This window comes from Acinonyx jubatus, chromosome A1, assembly GCF_027475565.1.
Source record: "Acinonyx jubatus isolate Ajub_Pintada_27869175 chromosome A1, VMU_Ajub_asm_v1.0, whole genome shotgun sequence".
NCBI classification, from domain to species: Eukaryota; Metazoa; Chordata; class Mammalia; order Carnivora; family Felidae; genus Acinonyx; species Acinonyx jubatus.
In genome coordinates, this window is record NC_069380.1 from 185,728,266 (window position 1) to 185,749,630 (window position 21,365).

Here is a 21,365-nt window from a genome sequence, read left to right on the forward strand (position 1 = left end):
TCCTGTTGAATGGTAAGGAGAGAGATGAATCCCAACCGAAAACTGGTGGTTGCAAAGGAGCCTTTTTCCTCCACCATCTCTCACCCTCAGCTCCTCTATCGGATATAGCAGCCAGCAGAGCTGTTACACCTGTTCTCATTCTCCACCTCCTAGACACAGAGTATAATTTCACTGCCTTTTTTCACTGGAACACAGGCAGGTCATATGCCTTGCATTGGCCAGTGGGGAGTGAGTGAAAGTGCTTGCATCATCTCCGGCCGATCCATTTACTTCTCAGTGCCAGATAGAGCAGCACCCCTGATCCCTAGCATAGTGGTCCTGGAACCATAACTGGTGATGAAGCGTCTGTCAGCCTGGAGCCCTCAGCGATTTCAAGGAGCAGAGCCCCCACTAAACACACACTGGACAGATAATGCAAGTGAGAAACAACCTTTGTGTGGTTAAGCCTCTGAGATTTGGGGGGTTGTTTGTTACCCTGGCATAACCTAGCCTATCCTGGCTGACTCTCTGACTCATCTTCCTTTGCTCCGGAGGGACTGATTTACACTGCAGGAATGCCAGCCAGCAGCTCTGTGGGTGGGAAAAATGTACCTGCTTTTATGTACCCAAGCTAATAGCCGCTTTCTCCCTACTGCCTGTGAGAGTTTGTCTCTTTCTCCTCCTTTCTTTCTTGGTGCCAAATTTATTTCTGATTTGTTTTCCTTGTTGAACCTCTACAACTCCTTATTTTCCAAGGCTATTTTTAGTGACTCTATTCTACCCTGAAGGAAATAGTTCACATCTTGGTGCCCAGGGCTTTTTTAGCTCCTTTTAATGGGAGAGGATAGCACATATCAACAATTCTTTTAGTCACCAAGTCATTTCCCCAAGAGGCTTAGAGAAGAACAAAATGTCTCCATCAAATGAGTTTTGGATGCTAGACTCCAACCTCCTCATTGTGCATGATCTTCCCGGTACAAACAAGACTTTAACTTTCCATTGCTTCCTTCCTTTTGGAGGTTAAAGCCTGGGTTCCTTAAACCTGGTGATTTTCCTGGCCTACTGGACTGGTCTTTGGGAGTGGGGTTCAAAAATCTATGTCTTTTAAAAGCTCTTTAAGTGATTTTCTAGAGAGAATTTGATGACAGCTGTTTGGGAAGTCTTGGGTTGGCTATGTATTCTACATACTGAGCCACATATATTTGTTGTAACGTGATATCTCCCTGTTCATCAAGAAGTCATCCTTGATAAAAAATATATATAAATAATTAAAAACAACATTCCCCATGGATATTTATAGCAACTTTATTTATAACTGCCAAACTTGGCAACAACCGAGATGTCTTTCAGTAGGTGAATGAATCTATAAACTGTGTTATATCCAGATGATGGAACAATATTCAGTGCTAGAAAGAAGTGAGCTACCAATCATGGAAAGACACAGAGAGCCTTAAATGCATATTACTAAGTGAGAGAAGCCAATCTGAAAAGGCTACATACTGTATGATTCCAGTTATATGAGATTTTGAAAAAGGCAAAACTATGGAGACCATGAAAAGGTCGGTGTGTTCTAGGGGTTGGGGGGCGGGAGGGATAAACAGGCAGAACACAAAGAAATTTTTGGGCACTGAAACTATTCTGCACAGTAGTGCAATGGTGGAGGCATATCAGTGTATGTGTCAAACCCCATAGAATGTACAGTACCAAGAAGGTAAACTATAGACTTTGGTGATAATGATGTGTCCATGTAGGTTCATGGGTGATAACAAACGTACTGCTCTGGTGGGAGATGTTGATGGTAAGGATGATTGTGCATGTGTGGGGTCTATGGGAACTTTTTGCACCTTACTCAATTTTGCTGTGAACTTAAAACTGCTCTAAAAAGCCAAGTCTACTGAAATAACAACAGGAACATTCTCTTTCATGCTTCTGGAGGAGATGATACCTTCTTGGGAGCGAGTCTGAGGGGTGAAGCTGAGCACTCCAGTTCTCTTACGGGTTTGCTATTTGCCATTCAATGTCTTCCATCTTACCAGCAAGGCCAGTCAGAACAAAAACAAGTGTCAGAGAGTAGGAAGTGCTTAGGCATGAACTGGAATAACTAGGATGAGCAAGGCCCTATTAGGGGGCAGGTTGTGACCCATTTCTTATCCAGCAATCCACAGCCAGACTTCTCCACTCTGTCTTCTCAAGGGATGTCAGGGAAGTGATGGCTTTGTATTTTTGCTATTTGTTCTGTGGGGGCCATGATCATCATGGCTTGTGGAGACCAGGAAGGAAGCAAGGGGTAATCGGGCAAAAGGGCAGCATGTACCACAGAAGCACCTGGAGAGATGCCAACAGACCACAGGCAAGGAGGCAAGAAGTACACAAAATTCAGAAGGTAGGAGATCAGAAGCCAGGCGAGTAGACTGAGTAATGGATGGGAGGCAGGAGCATCTGACCAGTGAGAAAGCCTCTTATCAATTTTATTTTACAGGGGGAGCCTGTAGTGTGAAATGAGACACTAGGGTCCAGTGGTGGCCATGATGGTGAAGAACAAGTGGGGTAACCTCCCAGTAGGGGAGGGAGGTGCTCAGAGTCAAGGATGCTACCGGCTCATCACTGCAACACGTGACCAAGAGTCAACCAGCTTTCACAATGTCCCCTGGAAGTCAGTTGCCAAACCAAGGCTCTCCCATGCCTGGGAAGGAGAAGAAAATGGTTAAAAGACAGGAAGCAAAAGTGTCTCCATTGGGCAGCCACCGAATTTACCAGCCATCAAAACCTTTGCCTTTGGGGAGCTTGGCTAGCTCAGTCGGTTAAGTATCTGCCTTTGGCTCAGGTCATGATCTCACGGTTCGTGGGTTTGAGCCCCGCATGGGGCTCTGTGCTGTCCGCACAGAGCCCTCTTTGGATCCTCTGTCCACCTCTCTCTGCTCCTTTCCTGCTCACTCTCTCTCTCTCTCTCTCAAAAATAAATAAGTAAATAAATAAATAAATAAAATTAAAAAACCCTCTACCTTTGATACAGCCTGGGAATATTTTAAGAGAATATCTGTTGATACTTAAAATAAATTAAAATAAAAGGGTCAGCCTAGTTCATGAATAGCTGTGAAATAATAATCAAGAGCCTAGCTTATGTTTCAAGAAGGAAGCTGAAATCTGCTGGCCTAGTGTTTAGATGCTAGAAACATGCTAATGGTAATACTAGTAGTCTTTGTAATCATAGTAAGTAACAATAACAATAATAATATGTCAGTAACTGCTGAACCTCTCAGCTATGGTTAGAGATGTGTTGCTGTGCAGGTCTGGCCCGGGGGCAAAGTTTCTGGGCTTTCCTGTGGTTTTCCAGTTTTCCTCTGGACTGTAAACCCACCTTCAGCCCGGGATGTGGTATAATTGACACTATAGTGTAAACAAATGTGAATCCCTGTCAATGTGATCCCTGTTTTAGGGAGGCGCTGTCCAAATCCTATTTTGATGGTGGAATGCAAGGTAAAGCTGCTGATGCTGGGCTTTAAGGTGGGAGGAGGAGTGGGGTGAGGGGTGGTATTTGGGGGGGGTGCAGACTGTGTGATGTTGAGGCTTATTAGTGGCTCTTCCACAGCCCTTGAAACCATACTTTAACAAGTGAAAAGCTTTGCAAGCTGTAAAGGACTATTAGACGCCAAAACAAATTACTTTTCTTATTACAGGTGACCAGGAGCAGATACTGATGCCACAGGAAGAGCAGAGGGAGCTGGAGGAGTGAAGGTTGAGAGGTGAGTTATTAACAATTTCCGAGTACATGAAGCACTACAGAGCAAAAGTTGAGACGCAGCTGTTCTCGACAGCCACCAGAGTCAGAAAAATAAGCATGACTGACAGCAGGAGGAGGGAATTAAAAAAGATCTAGAACAGTATTAAGTACAGGAGAGTGTGGCAAATAGTATCCATTCACGCAGTCATTCAGCAAACCTTTACTGAGCACCTACCGGGCAGCAGGCACTCTGCTAGATGTCGGAAGTATGAAGATAAAGCCAAAGCCTCTGCCCTCAAGTGGTTCACAGAATCACATCAGCCCAGTCGTCACCTCCGCAGATATGTGCCCTCCTCCCTGTAAATGCCTCGTAGATATTCATCTCATGAATGGCTGAAATAGGATTGAACCAGTGGGAAAGACAAAGAAGTCATCAGGTATCACAGATCCTTTCTCTAGCCTGGGGTTGATGTACGCCTTTCCCGAGGCAGGAAGGTGGCTGATGGAGATCTGTGTCCAATTGAAGATGCCACTTATAATTAGGTTTCATTCCCTGACGTGCTGTTTTTGGAGAAAGTTGTCCAGTATTTGAGGAAGGCCAAGTTTAACAAGTTAGACCTGAAACTTCACCAACCCTCCAAGTCAAGTCCCCCGGCCAAGCGTTTATATTTAATTGGATGTTGTCACCAGTCATCTGCTCCAAGAATGCAGAACACTACTTTCAAAGCAGATACCTTTTTTGGAGCTGCACAGTGCAAATCTTGATGAGTGGAGTCAAAACAGCGCCTGGCAGTGTGACTGACAACCTCACATCAGTCAACTTAGAAAGAACTGGAAGGCTTCCACCTCCCTGCCCGCCTCTGCCACAAAGTGCCTCACACACCATGTCCATCTGGCTGGCCATCCACTAGGCAGACGTCGCAGCGTGTGGTCTGAGTGAATCCCAGCCTTCTCCTTTCTGTGCCTGCAAAGCTGTCCCCAATTCCCTTGAAGCTCCCTGGACGACGCCCACACAAAGGCCTTTCCACCCGCCGGAGCTTCTTCCTGTTGCTGTGCCTTGCTTTTTTCTTCACAGCTCGATAAACCCTTCTCATCTCATATTTATCAAATGCAATCACAAAGGGACCACTTAATTAACAGGCTGCCATTGTGTGGAAGATGATTTGGAAGCGTACAGCCATTTAAGAAACCTCACACTGTTCCAGACGACAAAAACAGTAGGATGCACCATCTGGGAGGAAGCTTCCGCTGAAACAGACGCCAGTGTTTCCATGATTAAGAACCTAATATTATAACATCATAGTATGCTGTGCCATTTGGTTAGCAGAGGCAGCCTTGCGAGTGAGTGTTCTCAGGTCTCGCCTGCTTAGATGCAGCCAAATCATTCAGTATCAAAATATTTGCTCTGGCAAGGGGCCCTGGTTTATACTGCTCTTGTATCTATTCCCCCATCAAGCCTATGCAGGGTGGACACACTGAAAGAGCTTAATTAAAACTTGCCAAGGAATTTGTTGGCTCTGACTACATGTAGGATGAGGGTGTGGGTACTATGGCTTGTGAAGGCAACTGCAGGTGAATTCACAGTTCCAAGGGGGATGAAAAAATTAATATGATGTAAATATTGCCTACAAGAACTGAAAAAAGCTTACCTGATCCCCCTAAACTATAACTGCTACTCTCTCTATTTACACACACACACACACACACACACACACACACACACACACACACAAAACACAGCTACTCCTTATGGAAAATTTAGAAAACATAGTTAAGCAAAAATTTAAAAATAAAAGTTACCCATAATCCTCAGAGAGAGCAATCTTTTTGTATATTTCCTTCCGATCTCTCCCCGCCCCCCTTGCATTTTCTGCATTATATTCTGTGTAGAGCAGTTCCTACATTACTTCTTAGGCCATTTTTAGTCTCATGTGTACATTGCTCGTGACTTCTTGCCCCCTGGTAAAAGTCTCTTTACCTCCTTTCTGGCTATCCAAATCCTACTCTGGACTAACTTCCGGCCCTACCTTCTAATCTCATCCACATTAGAAAGAATATAGGATTATAGAGGCTTTCATTTGGTCCACTGAACAAGCTGTGGACATGGGCAAACTACTTACCTTCTCTGAGCCTCAGGTGTCTCCTTATGATAATGGAGATGAGAACCTTGCAGAGTTATGGTCACAGTTAAATGAGGTGAGGTGAGTAAAGAGCAATGTCAGCAGATGAAGAGTCTGTTTCTTCCCTGGTTCTCTGTGTACCCAGAGCACCTGGAGTGTTCTGCTCCCAATTTTGCCCATTCTAGATACTTCAACACCTTCCGTTGTTTCTAGGATACAATCCCCAGTTGGTATGGTGGTCTAAAAAACTGCTGATCAGCTTTATTTTGAACCAAGCTTCCCCTCATTCTCCATGTCAGTCACCTGACTTTCCCCCAGAGCAGGGTTTGCATGCACTGGTCCCTCTACCTGGATCAATCTTCCCTCCCATCTCTACCTTGTTATCTACTTCTCATCTTTCACAGCCAGGCTCACTTGTCACATTGTTAATGATTCCTGCTCAGGCTGTCCAGAGTAGAGCAATCCTCTGCTGCCTTCTCATAGTGCCACGTACCTATGCCTGGGTCTTTTTTATTTATTTCTTTGGGTCTTTTTAAAAAATTAGTATTTTCCCTCCCAGAATTAGTCTTCATGAGAGTGAGCATCATGTCTGCTTTTGTTCTCCAGTGGATTTCTAGTGCCCATCACAGAACCTGACATACTGTTGCTTCGTGCATATCGTTCAAGAATTAAACAATTCTGTTTTCCAGTTGCTGACACCAATGAATGGCAGCCTGTTAAGGACCAGGGCTGTGTCTTCTGTTCCCGTGGGGCTCAAAGAGGGCCACTTCATCCCACCCCAGGCCCTAGAAATGATGCTGCATTAGCCTTAGTCTCACGGGCATCTCCCTCACCTTTCAAGAGGGTCTATAACAGAGCCTGGATGAGGTTCTGTGCCATGCATGGCACTTCCCAGACTGTTCCTCTTTCTCTCTTTCCTTTTCCTTTGAACAGAAAATCTATCAACCATGCCCAGCTTAACCACCTCCTCCACCATGAAGCCTTTCTTGGTGTTCCTTACTCACCTGCATGGCGTCCATCCTGTCCTCTGGTACAAACAGAACTGATTTCACTCTGTTCCTCGTGGTGTGCTGAGGTGTTAGCTAGTCTGCCCTCTGGCTAAGCCCCGAGTCCTTAACTTGTTCCCCTTCCAGACCTGGCTCTCACGTCCTGTTCCTCACCTGTTCCCCACCGTTCTTCATTCCTCCTTTGCCCTCACTGTTGCAGGTGTACATAATGTTCTTCAGTCCTTCAAACCTACCATAATCTCACACTTCTGGGCTTAGGCATGAGCTGTTCTCATAGTGCAATGCTCTTCCCTCCCCCTCTCCATATGCCCAATTTCTAATTATCCTCCCACCTTGGTACCAAGGCTGCTTCCATCAGGAAGCCTTCCTTGATTGCCTGGGTTAGGTGGCTGCTCCCTCTCCATACTGTGTCCCTTGAGTACGTCTCACTCCTCCTTTCCCCATTTTCCCTACAGAGCACATGCTCCATGAAGGCACACAGACCAGTCAGGTTTACTTTGCTTACCCAGTACTTAGTAGGTGCTTAATAACTACCTGGTGGATGAATGCATTAAATCTGCCTCAAGTCACCTTTGTAACCTTCATTCTGCCCCCTTGCCACTATTCTCTGCCCAGAGTAGGACTGAGAGATGTTTGGCGGCGGGGGGAGGGGATGGAACTGAGGTCTCCCCAGTAAATACTTCTGGAGCCCTTTCCATGCCAGCAGGGATCATTCTCATCCCTCTCTGTGTCACCAGCACAGGCCTGGGCACGGAGCAGGGGTTCTACATTGTCAAATTACAATTGTATTTCATATATTGAGACACTTGGCCATACCAGCTGTATCACCCCTAGCAAGTCCCTTTCCCTCTCCAGCCTTAGATCTGCAAAGCGGGATTTTGAGAGTTAAGTGAGTTAAGATCCATAGCGAGTTAGGACATAGAGCAGAGCACCCAGTGTGAGCCACCTGCCACTTTGCTACCTGCCACCAGAGCTCTTCATCCTGACTAGGGCTGGCTCTGACTCTGAGCGGTGGCACCCGGGCCTGGCGGTCGGGCGGAGCCTTGGGAGCTGGCGCGGCCCTGGGGAACTCCTGGGCTCCCCTCCCCTCCAACCCCGTGCTCACGGTCTGGCCGTTTTGCTTTCGAGATACACCTGGCCGCTGCCCGGCGCCCCGGGCGCCGCCGCCACTGGCCGCCACCCCCGCCCTGCGCAGCCCCCGCTCCTGGAAGTTTCCGCGGCCGGCAGTGAGTCACCGCCCTTTTTTTAGCAGCCGCGTTGGATGTGCAGCGTCACACCGCGGCTCCCGAGAGCCTGGGGCCCTGCCGCCGGCGACGTCAATGCTGAAGAGCCCAGCGCTCACCGAGAGCTAGGCCGGTGCAGGGGTGGCGACCCCGGCCCCGCGCCCCTTGGCCCCAGCGCCGCCACCAGACTCCCCAGGCCTTCAGAGCTGCCTGGCTGCCCGGGAGCTTTCCGGGGTCGCTCACCCCTGGGGGGCGGGGCGCCCTGGCGCGATCGGTCTGTGTGACTCTGGGGACTTGGAACTGGGGAAAGGTGGGCTGCGGTGAAGAGGGAAAACAAAACAAAACAAAACAGGAGGCAGCCATCCGTGCCTCTGTCTGTTATCAGTCCATCCAGTCACCTGCCCAACTAGCAGCCCATCCATCCAGGCATTCGTTCACACCCTAAGTCATTTAAGACCCTTCTTCCCATCCATCCATCCATCCATCCAACAATCCATCCATCCACCCATCCATCCACCCATCCATCCAACCATCCAACCATCCATCCATCCACCCATCCATCCATCCAACCATCCATCCATCCAACCATCCATCCATCCATCCATCCACCCATCGCACCACATCGTGCATCCAGCGGTGTGCTCCTCCTTGTAACCACCAGCCTTCTCATCCATCCAAGCATTTACTCACAGCTAAGTCACTTACGACCCTCTCTTCCTCCCATCCATCCATCCAACCATCCACTCACCCATACCATCATTCATCTACTTTTCTGCTCCTCCAATCAACGATCTGCTTTCCCATCCAGCCAGTTGACATACTGAGTCACTTCAGGTCCTCTCTCCCCACATCCACCCATCAGTAATACACTCATTTATTTACCTCCCACCTGACTATTTGTCTCTGCCCATCCACCTATTCATCTACATACTCATTTGTCCAAATTAGCATCCACTCTGCTAGGTGCTGACAATACCAAGATCATTAGGGCGGTATCTCCACTCCTGTGGAACTCAGAACCAGCATGGTTTAATATATCCTAGGAAAAAGTCTTTGCCCTTATTCCTCTCCAAATTAAAGAACTATATGTAATACAGTGCTATTAAAGTGGGATAATAATAGTAATAGTAATAATAATGATGATACTAGCAGCTGCTAACATTAACTGAGCACGATTTGCCAAGCAGTGTTCTAAGCTTTGCACATGCAATATCTCACTGGATCCTCACTCACATTAACCTGGGAGGCAGGTACTATTAACACACCCAATTTTCAGATAAGAGAAACCAAGACTCACAGAAATTAAGAAACTCCTGCTCCACAGCTATTAAATGGCCACACGGATGAGACACCAGACTCTGACTTTGAAACCAGGGCTTCTAGTTGCTTTACTGGTGTTTGTTACCCAAGAGAGGCAACACATTAAAAGGATTTAAGTCGGATCAACTATACCACCTCTCTGAGCCTGTTTTCTGTAAAAGTAGGGACAGAGATAATGCATACTCAGAGATAATGTATATACTCAGCCCAGCATCCATTTGCAAGGACTAATGTGACTGACTGATGGACTTATTGCTGACCAATATTAGGGTGCAGAGGAAATGAGACATAGCTATTGCTATCATTCATGTTCATTACAGAGCAATTAAGAGTAAGAAAAAAATCCTCTTGTGATTCTATTATCTAGAAATAACAGCTGCTAACATTTGGTTTATGTTCTTTAAAATGTTTACTACCCATGTTTATGGATTATACACATTTGAAAGAATATAGTATGCTATGGACATCTTTCCGCAAGCTCTTCACTGCTATTCTTGCCTCCAGTTGCTGTCCACAGAGTGTTCTTTTGAAAACACAAATATTAATTTTCTTGAAAATCATAAAGTTCCCCTCAACCCCCACCACCACTATTACCAGGATAAGATCCATGTTCCTTAATGCGACTATTAGGCCCCTCGCGATCTATCTTTCTTCACTTACCTTTCAGCCTCATCTCTGCCATCTTCCTCTTGTTCTCTTTGCCTTTAACACATGGAACAACTACCAATTCCCAGTGAACCTCTAAAGTGGTAATAATCCAGATGAGAAGTGATGGTGGCTCAAACCAAGGTACCAGTAGTAGGGGTGGAGAGAAGTGAATTTAGGTGGGAGATAGGATTGACTTATTAATCGGATGTAAGGATGAGAGAAAAGAAAAAGTCAAGGACAATGCCACATTTCTGGCTGGTCCTGGGGGGCAGATGATGGTTTATCAGCAAGACAGAGGCATCTTGGTATGCAAGAGGTTTGGACATGGTGAGTTTGAGGGGTGTGATGGCCAGAATAATGGCTACCCAAAGATGTCCACATCCTAACTTCCAGAACCAATGATTATGTTACATTATGTGGCAAAGAGACTTTGCAGATGTGAGTAATTTAAGAATTTGGAGATGGGGAGATTACTCTGGATTAACTGGGTAGACCAATGCAGCAATCACAAGGGTCCTCAAAAAAGGGAGGTAGGAGGGTCAGAATCAGAGTAGGAGATGTAACCACAGAAGCAGAAGTTGGAGTGGTGATGGGCCATGAGCCAAGGAATGCAGGCAGCTTTCAAAGCTGAAATGGACAAGAAAATGGATTCTCTCATGAAGCCTCCAAAAGGGACATCTGATGCCATCCTGCCACCATCTTGATTTTAGCCCACTGAGATTGATTTTGGATAATAAGCTTGTGGTGTTTTCAACTATTATGTTTGTGGAAATAGGAAACTAATGCAAGAGGCTGGGGGATATCCAGGTGGGGATGTGCAGGAGAGAACATCCAGGACGCAGACATGGACTGGATGGAGAGTCACTGGTGCGGGGGCTGGATGATCCCATTGGATGTCCTAGCCAGGAAGTGTGGAGTGGGAGAGAACAGCCTGGAGAGGGCCCAATACAGGAGAAACCTTTGAAGGAAAATGAGAAGGTGGATCTGGAGAAATAGGAGGAAACCTAGTGATGGAAAATCCAAGGGTAGAGTTTCAAGAAGGAAGCTATCTCTGTCAACCCCCACAGAGTGATCCATAAGGTGACAGAAAGTGCCTGTTGGATTTGATGGTCAACAGTGTATATAGTCTTGGTGAGAGCAGTTTCAGAGGCTGCGCAGGACTGAACCAGCCTGTTTGCAGGGAGAAATAAGTGAGGAGCTGGAAACACATGGAAGACTACTTTCTTAGATCATTGGCTTTGATGGGGAAAGAGATAAGACAGTAGTCGGAAAAGGATGGGGGATTAAGGGAGGACTTTTTTTTAACACGAGAGAGAGAGAGAGAGAGAGAGACATGAATAAGGTTAGTTGTTTCTGGGAACGACTCAGCTGGGAGGCTGGAGGATGATCAAAGTCTGGACGGAGGGGGAGTTTAGGATGAGATCAGGTCTCTTAGGAGGCATGTGTTGGTGGTGGGATTCAGAGGGCCAGTGGGGATCAGCCTTGGATTGGAGGAGGAGGATCTTTCCGCCTGGCGTAATGGGAAGAAGGCAGAGACAGGTGTGTAAGTAGGAATGAATCTACAAAATAGGAACTTTGAATCTACTGGTTAAAGTGTTCAGGCATTTTAGGACAATTCCTTTCTGACTTGCTGTAGTAAATTGCCACTGAAATTTCACTACTTGGATCAAGAAAATAGAATTTAGAGAAAACAAAGAGATCAGGCTAGTGGTCAGTGGATCAGCATAGAAACCAGAGCCAGAGCTGAACAAAATTTTTTTATCTTAAGAATCATAACAACATAAAATATAGGAATTGCTATACTGGGACAGACCCATGGTCCACGCAGGCTGATACTCTGCTGCCAACAGAGGTCCCATGGGATGGGCACCCAGAGGGCACAGTCATGTTGTACCCACCCTTGATCTTGGGTAAGAGACAGAGAAACCATTTCCTCCTGACGTCAACTATAAAGGTTAGGTATATCCCAGCACCCATTTATGGCTCTGTCGTACATAAATATATCCAAATCCTCTCCAACTGCCTGCCCCATCCCCCTTGGGGTTATGTGTTTCATTAGTTTATTTCCCACTGTGTGACACAGAATTTTAAAATCTCTATTTCCATCTTACTTTGTCTGAGGTTCAAAGAGGGACCATTTATCCCACTGGGCATCAAATGCAATAATGCAAATAGAATACATTTAGTGCTGCGTAAACCCTGACACATCATAAGCGATTCATAAAGTCTAGTGATGATAATGACGAGGAGGATGATAAAGATGATGGTTCAATCCTCAATAACCCTTTCTGTTATGCGTTATCTTTCCCATTTTACAGAAAGACAAAGTAAGGAAGGCTCAGGTTGCATCCCTCTGATAAAGGAGATCAGAGGAGAAAAAAGTTAGAGGTCAAAGAGCAGTTCACTGAAAAGTTGAAACTTGGGGTGTGGGCTAGAAGCTTAAGAAGCAACAGCTTGGAAACACCCTCTGCCCACCTCTCGTAACACACCCACCTGCCCCAGCCCCAGGGCCACACCTGCTGGCAGCTTGCTGCCATCTATGCAGAGTCTGAACCCAACTCAGCCGAGCCCTGGGGCCAACCAGCCCAACGAGGATTCTTCAGGTTCAGAGCACGAAAGGATCCATTTTATTTATTCTACCCTCGTGATGGAAATGGCCCAAAAAATGTCCTTGTGCTTACTAAGCTATTTCCTAGCCAAAGCCAGCCAGAGAATGTTAATTATCTCATCCTTTTTTCCCCTCCGTGATGAATTATTGACTTCCAGGGCACGCTATCTTTAATTGCGAGGTATTCCAGAACGAGCAGGTTATCAAAAATGTGCAAGGGGGAGAGCTTTGGTTGGGCATGGGGAAGCTGAGGTGGGAAAGTTTATCCTTATTTATTTACATGGTAATGGGATGAGATTTTGCCAGCTTGCTATTGGGTTCTTAAAGAGAAACAGGCTTCCCGTGGCCTAGTTAGAACGATTGGTTGCCCTGCTGCCACATAAAACACCAAATCAAGAAGGCAGTGGCTCCCTTTTTCTAGACTATTTTTCTGTTTGGGGAAAGAGCTGCATTATTTGCATGGGTCGAGGGATTCGCAATTTATAGGGAGAGGATGGCCGCAGCTGCTGTCTGGTTTAAAGAGACCAGCCCCTAACTCTGCCACCGACCATTTATTTGGCCTCAGATGGTGCATTTAATTGCCCCTCAGCGTCAGTTTTTCTATCAGTCACATGGGGATGGTTATGCTCTGCCCTAAATCAACTCAGCAAGTTCATTGTAAAGACAAGATTAAAAAGTCAGTTTTAAGAGCGCTTAATGATTGTGAGTATTTTGTATCTCTGAGGAGCACACGTGATTTTCCGGAAAGCAAGAGACAGGTCCTAATCACATTTAAAAATAAACCTTAGCATTTTCTAAGTGCTTGTCCAATTACTCCAAATAACGTTCATTCCAGAGGCTGCTGGTGGGGTGAGTCACGTGGTGAATGTATTAGATAGTGGAGCAGCCAGACACCGGCTGCAGCATCTCATTCCAACATTGAGGAGGAAGCAGCCAGGTCCACAGATAACCCTGAATCTCTCTCTGCGGCCTTTGGAGTTTCTTTGCCAGAAATGCCGGGAAACCTCTCTGGGTGCTTCCTCCTTCATCTTCTTCACCCTTTTGCTGTTCTCATTTATGCAATAGATGTTTGTTGAGTGTCTCCCACGTGCCAGGCGCTGGGCTGGGCACTGGGTACAGACATCATCTGGGAGGAGGGATGAAAGTTAAACTAACATAGAAATAAATACGCAGTTATGAAGGAAGGGAAGACTGGGGCTTTGAGAGAGAGGGTACCGGGGGAAGGAGTCATTTTACATTAGAGGATCAGGGAAGGCCTGTCTGGGGTTGTTAAATTGGAACTGAGGCCCAAAAGACGTACTGCTCAGATAGAGCACAGTAGATGTACAGGTAGAGAGCATTCTAGTCAGCGGGAACAGCACGTATGAAGGCACTGAGCAAGGAAGAGCTTGGTGTGTTTCAGAACTGAAAGGGGTGGGGTGTGTGTGAGTGTGCACACACGTGTGCATGGAAGGATCATGAAGACAGAGTGGAGATTGAGAGCAGGTGAAGTGGAAGAGGCCAGGTAGGCCTGGGTTTGAACCTTGTCTTTGCTCCCTGTTAGCTTGATAATCCTGGGCAAGTCACAGCACCTCTCTGATCTTCAGTTCTGTCCTTTGTAAAAAAGTATAGATGGCAGGTAGCTCATGAGTCAAATTGAGGTTCAAAGTTCACCACAGTAAAACAAAACAAAATAAAGTCCACCGTAATCACCCCTGAGTCCCTCTTAATCTGGCCCATGTTACCTCTTGGAACTTCTCTGTGATTAATCTTTCCCTCCCTCCCTTAGCTCCAGCCAACTGGCCTCTTGGCTGTTTCTCATACACACAAGACATATTCTACCTCAGGGCCTTTGCACTTGTTTTCTCTGTTGGCAATGCTTTTCACCTGTAAGTCTTACTCCTCACTTCCTTCAGTCTTTATTCAAATATTGTGTTCTCAGCGTGGCCTTTCTGACTACTTTATTGAAGATTATTACCTCCATTCTATTCCAAGCATTCCAAGGCATCCATCCCTGCTCCTGGCTTGCCTGCTTGCTTTCTTTCTTCTTTCTTTCTTTCTTTCTTTCTTTCTTTCTTTCTTTCTTTCTGTTTATTTGTTTTTGAGAGAGAGAAAGACAGAGTGCGAGTGATGGGGTCGGGGGGCAGAGAGAGAGGGAGACACAGAATGTGAAGCAGGCTCCAGGCTCTGAGCTGTCAGCACAGAGCCTGATATGGGGCTTGAACTCACAAACTGAAATCATGACCTGAGCCAAAGTCAGATGCTTAATTGACTGAGCCACCCAGGCACCCCATTTTTTTTCTCCATAGTACTTAGCACCATCCAGCCCACTAAATCTGTATTTTGCACATTATCTGCCCTCCCCACTAGAATGGGGGCTCCATGAAGGCATGCGGTTTGTCTATTTTGTTCATTGCAGTATCCCTAGCATCTAAGGAGAGTGCCTGGCATATATTAGGTGCTCAATTAATAATGTTGAATGCTTGCAAAGGTATTTAATAAGGTAAGTAGAACAATGCTTCCCACTTGTAGAACAGTTACATCCATTTTAGCTTTCTCAGTTAGAAAGCTCTGTGCCCTTGGGACCCCTAGAGCCTGGGCTCTTTGATTCCATTTGAGTAAATTCCAGCTTTCCCTACTCTGTGCCTGTACTGAACACCCCTTTCCTCAAGGTCTTGTGAAAAGTCCCATCTCCTCCATAAATTCTTCCCTAACTTACTTCCCCAGGCTGCAGAGATCTCGCCCTCCCCAGACCACTTCTAAAACTTTCTTTTTTTATTTTTATATTTTTAATGTTTATTTATTTTTGAGAGAGAGAGAGAGAAACACAGAGTGAGTGCGAGTGGGGGAGGGACAGAAAGAGAGAGCAAGACACAGAATCCAAAGCAGGCTCCAGGCTCTGAGCTGCCAGCACAGAGCCTGACACAGGACTCAAACCCATGAACTGCAGTTGGATGCTCAACTGACTGTGCCACCCAGGTGTCCCTAGCACTTTCAGTGATGTTTCTTATAGGGGCCTTATTATTGAATACTCTGGGGTATCTCCTGCTCTTTCATTTAACGTTGTGATGTCTATGTTTTCTAACCAAAGCTTAGAACTGTGGATTCATAGAATTTTAGAGTGGAGAGGGATGTTAGTGATACTCTTCTTCAGTGTTATATGGCAGGGCACTTTCTGCAAGCTTCTGGAGCTTATGTTCAATTTATTTAAATTCTCTTATCTGTTTATTTGGCAAATGTTTATTGAATGCTGTTGTGTGCCAGTTCATGGGTTGAGTACTGTGTTATGACAGTGATCCTGTCATAGTTGGAACTCTCAATTGCTGACATGATGGTGCTTTGCACACAGTAGATGCTGAATAAATTTTTGTTGAAGAAATGAATGAATTGAGCGTTCGTAGCCAATTTGAAGATGATTACGGCAAATTGTCTTAAAAATAATAAGATTGCCTTTATAAACAATGTGATGTCAGTGTTTTGGGCATAGTAAATACTAATCCATGAAGATTTGGGATGGATAGAAGGAGGTGTGGGAGGTGCTTGAGGGAAATGGAGAGGTCCTGAGTTAGGATTCCCAAGAGGCCCAGAAGAAGGGGTTGAATTAACCTCCCTATGGGACACCTATCAAAGTTTGGAGGAAGGGGGGAAATGGGATGGGTGGTGGTTTCTGTTGGTTTAGAGGTGAATTAGCTCTCCGTGTCAAGAAGCTGAAGGATGAGACAATCTGGTATCTAAGATCTACTTAGGAAAACCCTGAGATCCACTAGGGGGTTCTACTCTTCCTACTGGAGACCCCTTCTCTAGAGGACAGAATTCTCTTACTGTCTTGCAAGTGATTGCTTATGGGAAACATTTTCATGCTTGGCAACAGCACATACTGTCAAATTCATTTATTTTGCTTCCAGTTTGCTCCCCAAGGGGGCCATTGTACTGCCAAATGGCTCTGCCTATGTGCCAGGCTCCAGTGGCTTCCAGCACCTGGGGGTCTGATTTCCAGCGACGCTACACTCCATCACTCAGCCTGAGAACATCTTAATTTAGCACAAAGGGTGACTTCCAGGCTGAAAGCTGCTAAGGACAAAGAGTTGTCAGAGGTGGTCAATGCCAGTTGCAAATGTGGTCAGTCTCTGGATCTTGGTTCCTCAGACACTGCTACCCATTTGGAGATGTTCCTCGTTCCAATGCCATGTCATCATCATTTTCACCACCACCACCACCATCATCATCAATTACCACTACAGATTAAGCTGCATCAGATAGGTTTGTAATTACCCCTTAACAGGGGCAATTTTCTGGGTGGAGAAGTCCTGATCAACAAAATATTGGTCCTGCAACAACCTCTGCAAGATTTTTCAACAGAGAAAATGTTTCTCTTCTACCAAAATCAAAGCAAGAATCACAATTCCGAGAAGAATACTACAAAACTCTCAGGCGCAAAAGGAAATAAAAAGTGGGAGAAAACTCAGGAAAGGTGAAGATTTAGCAAAAGATCCTGGGTTATGAATCAGAAGACCTGGACTCTAGTCCAGGGAATTTTGTTTTAATTTGGGGATTCCACTGGGAGTGTCAGTAACTCAGCCTCTTTGGGCTAAAGTCAGTTTCTATCAACTGGGATCAATAATGCTTGCCCTATTCTACCTCAGAAAAATGTGATGGGAATTGAGTAAGTTAGTGGATGAGCAAACTTAGGAAGAATATATAAAAGGGAGTAGTGTGAGAAGTGTTTTGCTGTTACATTCAAGATGTTATATTGAAGTGAGGCTAAAGACGTTAACATTAAGGGTTCCTGGTTATATTTAAAAAAAAAATTTAATGTTTATTTTTGAGAGAGAGAATCTCAGCGAGGGAAGGGCAGAGAGAGAGGAAGAGAGAGAATCCCAAGCAGTCTCTGCACTATCAGCACAGAGCCCGACGCGGGACTTGAACTCACAAACTGTGAGATCATGACCTGAGCTGAAACCAAGACTCAGACACTTAACTGGCGGAGCCACCCCGATGCCCCAGGATTCTTGGTTATAAATGAGAGAAACTCAACTTGCAATGGATTAAGCAAGAAAAGGGACTTGATTGGTATACATAATTGAAAATTCCAAGGTTGAATCTTGCTTCAGGCACAGCTGGATTCAATACAAAAGATGGATGGTATGAGAATCCTGACTCTTGACCTGGCAGCCCTCTTCTAAGAGTGGTGCCTCCATTCTTAGGCTTTGAGTGATGGCAAGGGAGCTGGAGCAAGTACAGCCTCTCAAGTTCAAGCCTGATGGGAAAGTGTGAACGCTTCCTTCTTCTTGGCCTTGCAAGCGAAGTCTCTCAATGAACTATCACTGAACCCGATTAATTTGATGTGAGTCACATGTCTATCCTGAACAAATTACTGTGACCAAGGAATGGAGCTGGCTTAGACCTAGGTGTCAGGACCCAAGTTCTACCCCTGGAGTAGAAAGTAGGGGGCCCCATATATATATCACTATATGAAAAACCAAGGGACATGTAGTGACGTGGTGACGAAGTGTCAGAACACAGCAAATATCCACCAAAAAGACTAACCAGTGAGAAACTCTTGAGTGGAAAGAGAATCTAAATTAGCCATTACCAGCAGCAAACAGCAATCTTTTAAAACTAGAATCTCTTTATTAGCCTACTGTTCCTCACAGGTATGTGCTTACATCTCACAGATACAGGTTGTGCATGGCACATCTTACATTTCCTAGAAAGGACTCAAGTTCACCAATCATTTTCTTCAAATGATAGGAGTGATTAAGGCTGGAACAAATATCTTCGAGCTCTCTCCCTCACTCTAATTCAAAGTGCTTGTTTGATGATTAACCAAGCAGTGATTATGCTATGGTTTACAGTACATTTTCATGTACTGTTATTTTAACTCGTATAATTTTTTAAGAAACCTTTTAGTGGGTTCATAGCTTGTCTTCCCATCCAGATAGTGATTTCCTTGAAGGCAGAGATTATATTTCATGCTTCTTTACCTAACGCTGTATGCTCAAAAAGTATTTGTTGATTTTCTTTAAATTAAATATTCTAATCATATATTCTTCATCAGAGCTATAAATTCTAATAAACAAAAATGCCACGTAAAGGAAATGTAAATACCACTAAGATTTTAGGCAAACAAATTCATTTTCACATTAAAAGCATAACTATTGAAGCTTACTTGTTGACTGCAGAATGGGATTGCAACTATTCAAATACCTTTGATAAGATGGCAAAATTATGATGTAAGTGCTAGTTATTTTTCCAGGTCCATGGAAGCCAAAACTAATCAGTCACGCCACTCTTTTTCCATAAATCTGGATGTAGTTTTAGAATTTGTCTCAATATAGCACTTTAGGAGGGCATTACTAACTGATTAAGGTGTTGGCCCAAGAATGGACCCCATTTATCATCCTGCGATTTAATGCCTTGGGTGGTTGCCCTCTTTGACCAAATTGATAGCTTTAGGCAGTGCACCTGTGGAGCTAGACAGAATGAAAGGGACATTTTCTCAGCCAGAGCAGTCAATTCAACTCAGCAACTTGGGGTGACAGAAGATAGAGGCAAATCACCCCCCTCAGTTTACATTAAACTATATATTCTTTATTGCCATCTAATCATGAGTGCTAAGACCAAGTATCTAGTAGTTGTTAATGGAACAAATTCTCTTTGCTATTTAAGAGTCAGATAAGATGGATTCATTTATATGAACCTATTTGAGAAAACTCACCCACTCATTGACAAATCTGAACTAGAAACTACCATGTGCCACATTATCTAGGGAAAACTCCTTTTGGAGGGAATCAGGGGAGCTTTTACAGAAGAGATGACATTTCAACTGGTCTTTGCAAGGTGTGTAAAACTTTTTTAGGGAAACCGAGTATGTGTGTAGGGAAGGAGACTGTTGGGTTAGAAGGGATGGCAAATTTTTTTTTGTAATATTTGTCAAGGAAATACATGACAAATAAAGGACAGGTTGTGACTAAGGAATAATGAGTTATCCACTGTGGCTATAATGTCCACATTATGTATGTACATGAGTAGCATGTGTCAGGAGGTCAAGGTGAAAGAATAGAGTAAAATAATATTCTGAAGAGCTTTGAATATCATATTAAGGAGTTTGGACTTATCCTATGAACAACGGGAGCCAACTGTATTATTAGGTAAGAGAAAGGATACCTGGAAATGAGTAGATTGCTTTGGCTGCAGAGCAGAGTATGGCCAGGAGAGGTTGCAAGACCAGAAGATAGGGAGATGGGCAGGAGGAAGCCACTACACCTGTCTAGATAAGCAATGATGAGAATATGAGCTAGAACAGTGATAATGGGATGGGGAGGAGGGAACAGAATAAAAAATATATATATCGAGTTTATGTGACACCAAAGGACAGAGTGGGAATCGATGAAATCTTTGAGACTGCTGGCCATCAAGATAAAATTGAAAGAGAGGCAAGTGACTAGAGTTGTCAGACTTAGTAAGGAAAAATGTAGGGCACCCATTTAACTTTGCATTTCAGATAAACAACAAGGTTTTTAGGATATATAAATGTCCCAAATATTAGATTTAACTGGGATTTTGTATTTTATCTGTCAACCCTAAAAGTTGATCCAAAGACTGGCCAGATATCATTGACTTTGACAGTCAGGAAGCCACTGATGTGCTCTTCACAGGCAGTTTCACCACAGCAGTGTGAGCAGAATCTGGAAGTTGGTGGGCAGCTGAGTGATCTGGTGACAAGGAAACAAAGATGGTGAGGAAGGGAAATTACTGAGGGAGTCAATTCTGTGCAGGATTTTGGTGTCAAAGGAAGGTGAGAAATAGAAAAGTAGCCTGAGAAGAGGAAAAGATCAGGGAAGAGTCTCCGTCTTGTTTTAGAAAAAAGAGGGAGACTTGTATGTTTGTAGGCTGACAGGGAAAAAAAATGCAGGGAGGGAAAAGAAGGAAAGAAACAAGAAAGAGGAGATTATCCCTGCAGTGAGATTCTGGAGGAGGATTAAGAGAATAGTGGAGAGGTCAGCCTCGGACAAGAAATAGAATAGCTTTTCCACAGAGCTGAGAGGCAAGGAGAAAGGATTAACCATGCTATAACTAATCTGGAAATGTAGGAGAGAAGGTGAAGGAGTGCATGCATGATAGCCTTTTTTTCTTTGTGATCTAGGAAGGTCCATCATTTGATGAAAGCTGATGGCAGGGTTTCTGCAAGAGCAGGATTTGAATCTAAGGAAAATGATAAAAGGAAATGTCTTGAGTGCTAGAAAGCAGAGGGCTTAAAAACATGGGTCGGAAAAATCAGCACCTACTGCCTGAGGCCAAAAAAGACTGGTGTGGATAGACAAGAACATGTGGTGGAAAAAAAGGTATAGAGTTTGGAGGTTGAGGGGCCTGGGTATGGGCTCTGGTTCTATCTATCTGGATTCAGTAGCTTTTCCTAGGTCATGCTGTGTAACATACAGCCCCCAGGTCTCAGTGGCTTCCAAAAGCATTTCTTTTCCTTCCTTCTTTCCTTCCTTCCTTCCTTCCTTCCTTCCTTCCTTCCTTCCTTTCTTTCTTTTCTTTAATGTTACATGGTAGTGGCTGCAGGTCAGTTGTTATAGCTCTTCTGCAGAAAGTGGTAGGGTTCAAGTCCATTTCTTATTCTAGGACTCAGGCTAGCAGATAAGGAACCATTGGGGCATGACTCCTCAGAGCAGAGGACACAGGAGCAAGAAACCAAACTGAACCAAGCAATCACATTTAAATTTTTTTCTTGGATGACTTATGCCATATTTGCTC

General features: G+C 44.7%; 2 long non-coding RNA genes across 3 annotated transcripts in view; one reads left to right on the forward strand and one right to left on the reverse strand.

The window, feature by feature from the left end:
* Window positions 1–28: 28 nt before the first annotated feature.
* The window catches only part of LOC113592466 (uncharacterized), a 45,965-nt gene continuing 24,628 nt past the window's right edge, over window positions 29–21,365 (forward strand). For both annotated transcript variants that reach the window (XR_003412345.2, XR_008288936.1), the window contains exons 1-3: window positions 29–418; window positions 1,365–1,977; window positions 2,459–3,722. This is a non-coding gene — a long non-coding RNA (uncharacterized LOC113592466). The remainder of the gene's footprint in view (window positions 419–1,364; window positions 1,978–2,458; window positions 3,723–21,365) is intronic.
* Window positions 1,269–5,404, reverse strand: LOC113592467 (uncharacterized). Its single transcript, XR_003412349.2, has 2 exons — window positions 3,936–5,404; window positions 1,269–2,662 (listed from the first exon to the last, which is right to left on the reverse strand). It is a non-coding gene; the product is annotated as an uncharacterized LOC113592467 (long non-coding RNA).